Source organism: Schistocerca serialis, chromosome 4 (genome assembly GCF_023864345.2).
Source record: "Schistocerca serialis cubense isolate TAMUIC-IGC-003099 chromosome 4, iqSchSeri2.2, whole genome shotgun sequence".
In the NCBI taxonomy this organism is placed as follows: Eukaryota; Metazoa; Arthropoda; class Insecta; order Orthoptera; family Acrididae; genus Schistocerca; species Schistocerca serialis.
This window is the reverse complement of record NC_064641.1, coordinates 641,398,868-641,406,638: the sequence shown is the minus strand read 5'-3', so window position 1 is coordinate 641,406,638 and position 7,771 is coordinate 641,398,868. Positions and strand designations below refer to the sequence as shown.

The window sequence follows — 7,771 nt, the reverse complement described above, 5'->3', positions numbered from 1 at the left end:
CGTCATAATTTTAAAAAAGCTATACTGGAGAAACCAACGTTTCGGCCACAGTTACAGCCGCCTTTTTCTGGGGCAACAGTAAATCCACGAGAAGGCCATTGTAACTGTGGCCGAAACGTTGGTTTCTCCAGTAAAACTTTTATGTCAATTGTAACACACCTTGGGAAGAAAGGAAATAACATCGAGATCAGGTGTTTAACTTCTGCTAATGACCTTGCCACTTTAGCCAGAAACCGGACGGAGGCACAAAGAGGGCTGGAGATCTTGCATGAAATGGGTGGGAAAACGAGTTTCAGAGTGTCGTATGAAAGACGGAATAAATGGAACACACTCCAAGAGGAAGTAAAACATGAAAAAAGTAAATTCATGTAGGAGAATGGATCTGGTCAAATGGACTGGATAAAGAGACAGCCAAAGGAAGAGCCTGAAAATTAGACCCTGCTTACAAACTAACGCAGAACTGGTACAACAAAAGAGCGATGTCGCACAAGACCAAGATCACGCAATATACGAGTAATTCAGTTATAAAACCAGGAGGACTCTATGGTTCGGAGTGTCTTATTTTAAATAAAATGGACGGTTGGAAGAACTCGAAAATAAAGAAAGGAAGATTATTAGGAATATTCAGGGACACCAGAAAACAACTGATGGAACTTAGAATAATAAGGCAAACGAGGTGTTCAGTGCGGAAAAGAGAGCTGACATCTTAAGGACTCCTAGTAAGAATGGAACGAGAGCCGAATGAGTAAAAAATATTCATTTACGTCACATCAATAAAGTCCACCTCTGAGGAGGGCAAAGGTAAGAAGTATAGATGTACAAGAAACGGGTATTACACTAAAGTTGATCCACAACAGAGAATAATTAAGAAAGGCCAAGAAGTCTTAAATTCTATGCGATCCATAGCTGGCCAAATTCGTCAGAAAAAAAGTGAGTCTTTCAGATATTAACAAGGACTATTTCAGTGACACTGACAGCTAGTATAATTCATTCACGTTTGACAGTGTTGCAGCCACTATTTTAAATCCGTATGGCGTCAGTTCACACACGAGAATGTCATTTTGAGCGACCTCAAAAGTTACGTGTAGTTATCGTGACTAATAACCTGCAATAGAACTTGATATTCATCGGTCGAATGTTAAATATGAATTATTGGAATTGGCATGCACCCAAGGATTCACGTCAGTTACAATAATTCGGATATAACTTCACCGCTACACTTTCCGTTTCGTTTCGTTAAGTCATTTGCAGAATTGAAGGAATATACATTATGATTTTGATAGAACGTTTTGGATTAATGTTTATGAAAATTGTGTCAATAGTATGAAAATGATAAAAGCCTGGCAAATATTTAGTCGGATCATAAGAACGTAAGACACTGTTTACGTGATTTGTAGGCATGTCTTACATTTCATTTGCTCTTTTGAGTCGTATAGCTGACAAGAATTAAAGGCTAGCAGCAAATGTATGGCCTCATCCTCTGAAAGTCCTTGTTTTGATACAGACCGGATCAATCATCTGTGTTCCTCAAGTATCTCTGATACGTTAAAGATATATTCACTTGGATGTGTAGTCATAAGCAACGTTTAAATAGACTTCGTAAGTCTACTATATGCGGAGCTAAAAAAAAAGACAATTCCGTCTTTTTTTAAGAAGTCAGTGGAATCACGTAGAATTGACAGCAAACTGAGAACTAATTTATTTGAATTCTTCAGTTGTTCTTGAAGTAGAGAGAATTAAACATCGATCCGATGTTTGTGGCAGTCTTAGCAGTAAATTCGACAGCGAATTTCGATTCTTATGAGAGTCATTTTACATAATGCTCTCCGCAAATATCTGCTTCGCTACAGATGTTATTGACAGTACTGCTAACAATATAGAGAAGCGCTCTTGACGTACGGGGTAGAATACTTACTGGCATCTGTACTCTGAACCGCCTTACTGTGTATTGAAGGGTACTTCCCGTACATTTTCCTCTTATACAATCCCATTCGCGAATGCCATGTGGCGTCTGCTGCCTAATACTGTATCCGTGTGTTGTTTTGCAAGGGTACGAAAGACATCAACACGAGAATCAATGGTTACACAGATCTACAGTACACACGGTGTCCAGATTTGCTGACGGTACAAGGCACAAAGTTTCGCGAGACTATTTCTCAAATCGGATTCTGATGGGAGAGGGCCTTTGGGCAGAGGTTTCATTCGGTGCAGGCGGGGCTCGCTTCCGGCGTCTGCGTATGATAAGCCAGGTATAACGGGAAGGAGACGCCGCTGTCATCGCAGACAGCGTGGATGGGCAGGGGATGCCGACTGGAGAGATTACGACTCAGCAGCGGATGTACGCTTCGAGATTACTCTCTGCAAGAAATGATGTCGTTAGTAGCTTATGCGACAGCATTGTCCGTATCTTGCAAATAAACATGAGAGGTGGTGCAACTTTCACTTGCGTTCGGAAGTATCGGAACTCAAATATCCGTGTGACCATCCGGACTTTCGTTTTATTAAGTTGATAAAAACAAAAATTTCATCGTCTAACGATACAGCCTTCCCCAAAATTCATGTGAAATGTCTGATACCACCTTCTTTTTATATGCATCCGGATAGTTATCGGACAATTCAGTGCTTCCTAAGACCTTGTATGTATGTCTTTATTTAAGTCATTCTGTCCTGTTTGATAAAAAACTTGATATGCATTGCGAAAGTGTATGGAATGTTCTAGAAGATCGTGCGTTGTCATCATTATCAAGAGATTGTTGTCAGTAACAAAATTACGTGCAAATTCTGGATTGATCGTATAATAAAGAAATTGAAGGGAGAAATATTTGGCGGAAAATATTAAAATGCTGTGGAAGTGTTGGCATAGGTGGCCGGCCCTCTAATTACCATAATTACAATCGAGTAACAAGTTAACACAGAAAACACCTTTATCTTAAGTAACAGCTTAAAAGTTATTACCAAGCGATGTATTTCCATTTGTTATTTATTTTTATGTCTTCTTCCGCAATTAATAGTCCTCGTAATTACATTTCTAATTAACTCTCCCATTGTTTACATCTCACAGTTACGCAATTTACAGAATTTGAAGCCTTATTTGTACGTTCTACTTATTTAATCGGATAAATCACGAGCTTTGTGCAATCATAATTAATCACGCAACTAAAACAATACAAGAGACGTTATTGTAAGTAAAGTTCAGAATTATTTTCTTATGAAAAACTAAAAATATTACTAGAAAAGATTGTTACTCAAATACTGTATTGTATACCTTATTCGACTATAACATCAGTAGCTTTACGTTTTGTAAATTTTAATTGTAAAATTGAAATAGTACAAATTTTAGTAATGCTTTATTTTGGAAGCTATTGTTAGAATCCTGTATAAATCGCTGCAGCGAGGCTGCGAGTTAGTTGCAGAGTTGTTTTAGTTGAGTCTGCTTGAGAGTCTGTTTGTCAGAGATCAGTGATGTCCGTGAAGTGCTTGGTTTAAACGTGTCGAGAAGGCAGTTCTGTTGCCAATAAATTATGAGAAATTGCAAATTTATGTTTTTTCATAAAAATGAACTCCAGGAAAAAGTTAAGTAATTTTAAGTAACGATCAAGAAGAATGTAGCATCGTTATAATCGAAAATCCAGTTCGACAGTGGCCACCGTTTCTAATGACCTATTTGTCGAAGTCACATTGCCTTAAGCTGTCTTTTGTTCCAGTTGAAATAGTTCAGTGCCGTTATGGTCTAACACATGGTCTACAATGCTCCCATTATCAGACGAAGCAACACAGTTAGACAAGGAAGCACAAGTGTGTAGAAACAATTAGTACGGGTACCTACAAAATCCCGCTGTCATTTTAAAAAAATCATAATTTAAAAACGATTATAGACAGAGAAATGAAGTTCGTTGTAGGACGTTTAGTACCTCTCAGACGTTTCTGCCCTTTGTGCTTTGTTACAGATTTGACTTTGGGTGTATAAGAATTGGGACAGAGCAGAAGAAGGCGCAATATGTCGTGTAGCATGCAGAATCTACACTAAATCTGTGACAGCTCTAATTTGGAATTACTGACACGGGAATGAAAGATGACCAATGGCAAAAACAAGCATAATGACGTGGTTCGAAAACTAAAGCCTCAGGCAGTGTAAAAGACCTTCCTAGAAATAGGCGTCCCCCTGTGTCTGAAGTACGTGTTAACAGAGTGAAAGCTGCCTTTCAACACTGGTCCCAGATGTCAATTCGTCGTGCATCACGCAAATTACGAGAAGCAACACCACCTATTAATAAAATGTTTCATAAGTGATTACGTTTTATTCCGAACAAACTGCAAGTAGTCCAAATATTACAGCCACACGATTGTCCTCTCCGGTATGCGCTCACATGTTCCATATTCGCCTCCGTGGATGCTGACAATAACTACCTGAAAAAGTGCTTGTTTTCAGATGAAGCAGCGTTGCACAAGCCACGTTGCAAAAGCAACGTAACACACTTGAACATATCCGTGATGGCCCGAAGCTTAATTTTTTGTGTGGATTAATGCACGATAGGGTGATAGGCCTAGACCTAGACATGCTCGAATAGTTATTGCTACCACGTGTCAAAGAGCTTCAGCCGCCCATCATCTTTCAGCATGATGGTACAACCCTACGTTGGCATTTAAACGCGCAATATGTGCTGAATTACACTTTTCCTGATACGTTCATGGATCGTAATTGTTCCATAACATGGCCCCCCGTGTTTTCCCGATGTCACGCAATTTGGCTTCTTTTTGTGGGGTTACGTCAAGGATCACGTGTTCACAACATCTTTGGACGACACTGCTACCTACTGTGTTCGAATCATTGAAGCAATCAGAAAAGTTAATACACCGCACATGGGCAGAACTCGGTATTACCTTGGAGTTCTACTAGCGACAAGCGGGGTCCATAATGAAATTATGAAATAACGTAACTGTTAAACGTTTTACAGCAAACCACGATACCTAACACATCCCATAATGTTTTTAAATGTAAGCATGACTTCATGGACGCTCTGTTTGACTGCTGTAGGGACCGTTCCAATATTTTGGAAACCTCGGAAAAATATATAAAACAACAGGACAACGATTTAACCCAGGTAATCAGGAACGCAAATGAACCCTTCCCCCTCCCCCGCCTAGTACGAACCAGGGACCATGAAAGGACGGGGTGGCTTGAGTGCCTGCAGAGGGCAGACTGCGGCCGTAAGAATCGAATCGAAGAACATAAAAGACCAGCAGCAGTTAAGAAGGGAATGTGGTATGGCTGTGGTTTATCCCCGATTTTATTCAATCTGTAACATTAAGCAGCTTGCGAAGGAAACGAAGGAGAAGTTTGGAAAGAGAATTAGAGTGCAGGGAGAAGAAATAAAAAGTTTTAAGCTTCGTCGATGACACTATAATTCTGTCAGACACGCCGAAGGACTTGGCTGAACTTGGAAGCCCGCTGTACGGAATGGATACTCTCTTTAAAAGAGAACGTTAATAAAATTTAAACAAAGGTAATGCAGTGTATTTGAATTGAATGAGAGGATGCTGACGGAAAAAGATTTAGAAAATGAGACACTAACAGTAGAAGAGGAGACTTTGCTCTCTGGGTAGAAAATTAACTTACGATAGCCGAAGCAAAGAGGGTACAAATTCAGATAGGTAATAGAAAGAAATGTGTTCCTGTGAAAGAGTAATTTGTTAACGTCTAATGCAAATTTAAGTTTATGAAATTTATTGGTAATTGTGGAAGTTTTGTGACATTAGTTGCATTAGGCATGATGATATTAGCTATTGGTCACATATAACAATTTGTATCGGACCGGGACACGAACTGGGATTTTCTGCTTATCGTGAGTGGTCACCTTGAACATCCAAACTTCTTCAGATATTGTTAAAAAGAAGTCTTACAAGACCCGACGGGCAAAATGATAATGGTAATACTAACGCTGAACACGTCTGACTCCTAAAAACCTTGTGGCGGGAATCCAAGTAAAGTTGCGAGCGATGGGTTCATAGACAGTATTGTCTAATGCTACCGTTCGTGACAAGCGGGAAGTCCGCGTTATAGTCTTTGTCCGGCACAAATTTTCATGTGTGAAACCAGTAGGTAATGTTTTCATATCTGATTCACCTAATGTCAGAAAGATTCCGCAATTGCAAATAAATGTCATAAATTCAGTACAGCTGCAAGATCGTCACCAATGTCTGTTTTCATAGATTGTTAAAAATACAAATTGAAGTGTTACGAAATCTTTCCGAAAGTATTTGTCTGAAGTGCAGCCGAGATTGAAGCGAAACGCAGGCGATAAGCAAAGTACGCAAGAGAATATAAGATTTTTAAATTTGGTGCTACAGATGAATGCTGATGTAGTTGCCTCGGACAGGGGGTAGCGGGCTTTTGTTCGCCCTGAAGATAATGGGGTGGTCTTTCGTAATCGTCCTAAATGGGTCGTTGTCCGAGCCGAGTAGGCTAATTTTAAAAGATGAGTATCTAACCGAAAACGGCCGGTGTTTTCGAACATCGGCAACGGCCTTGCCGCAGTGGATACACCGGTTCCCGTGAGATCACCGAAGTAAAGCGCTGTCGGGCGTGGCCGGCAGTTGGATGGGTGACCATCCAGCTGCCATGCGCTGTTGACATTTTTCGGGGTGAACTCAGCCTCGTGATGCCAATTGAGGAGCTACTCGACCGAATAGTAGTGGCTCCGGTCAAAGAAAACCATCATAACGACCGGGAGAGCGGAGTGCTGACCACAAGCCCCTCCTATCCGCATCCTCAACTGAGGATGACACGGCGGTCGGATGGCCCCGATGAGCCACTTGTGGCCTGAAGACGGAGTGCTTTTTCGAACATCTGTGGCAGAGCAATTTCTGAAAGTGCCGCCAGGATGCAACACCTTACAGAAGCGCTTTGTGTGGTAGCAGGAAATGAATGAAAATGCCTACATTTCTGCTCCTGGTTCTGACTGCCCGAAAGGTCTGAACTAAATAATTTCGCGGAGCCGTCTGGAGCTCGCGAACGTCGCAGACGTCAGCCAAAGAGGGTCGGAGAAGCTGTGTGCCCTCTAGGGCGGAAGTGGTGATTTCATGGCGCGTTTGCCGCGTGGGGTAGCCGCGCGGTCTGAGGCCTCCGCGGTCGGCGTGTCGTCCTTAGCTTAAGTTAGTCTAATTTAGATTAAGTAGAGCGCAAGCATAGGGACCGATGACCTCAGCAGTTTGGTCCGCGAGTAAAAGTTTTTCTGATTAGTTCGCGGAGCAGCATGCCGCATAGTTGACCCCGCGCGCCGCACACTGCCAAGAGTGATCTGACCGGCCGCGGCCGCGACTGTGGTTTCGCGCGACGCCACGGACGGAAGGAACGCTTCACACGGCAGGAGACGGGCGGCGACAACTGGTTACGGGACTGCCAGGTCAGACAGCCGCCGTACGGAAGGCAGTACGTTATCGGAAGAGGCGGCGGGCGGCGGTAACTCGGTGACGGCGAGGCTGCGGCGCGGCAAGAGGCGCCCCGGGCCGGCGTGGGAACGCGGCCGCGGCCGCCGCCGTTATCGGATATTGACGCTCGGACGGGCGGAAGTGGCGGCCCAGGTGCCAGCGAGGCGGCGCCGTGCCGAGGATGCGCCTGCGCTGACGGCGAACTCACTCGTCCGTCAGCATTTTCATTCCTTTCTCAATGTCGCCAGCATCCAGAGTGCTGTCGTCTGTACCGTCAACACCTACTCTCTTACCTAATCTGCATCTGTTCTTGCGATTTTCAATTCGAAGACCACAACAAAAA

The 7,771-nt window shown here is 42.7% G+C and overlaps 1 pseudogene; it reads left to right on the top strand.

Annotated features, from left to right (window-relative positions):
• Positions 1–6,516: 6,516 nt before the first annotated feature.
• LOC126475756 (5S ribosomal RNA) lies at positions 6,517–6,633 on the top strand (annotated as a pseudogene).
• Positions 6,634–7,771: the final 1,138 nt, after the last annotated feature.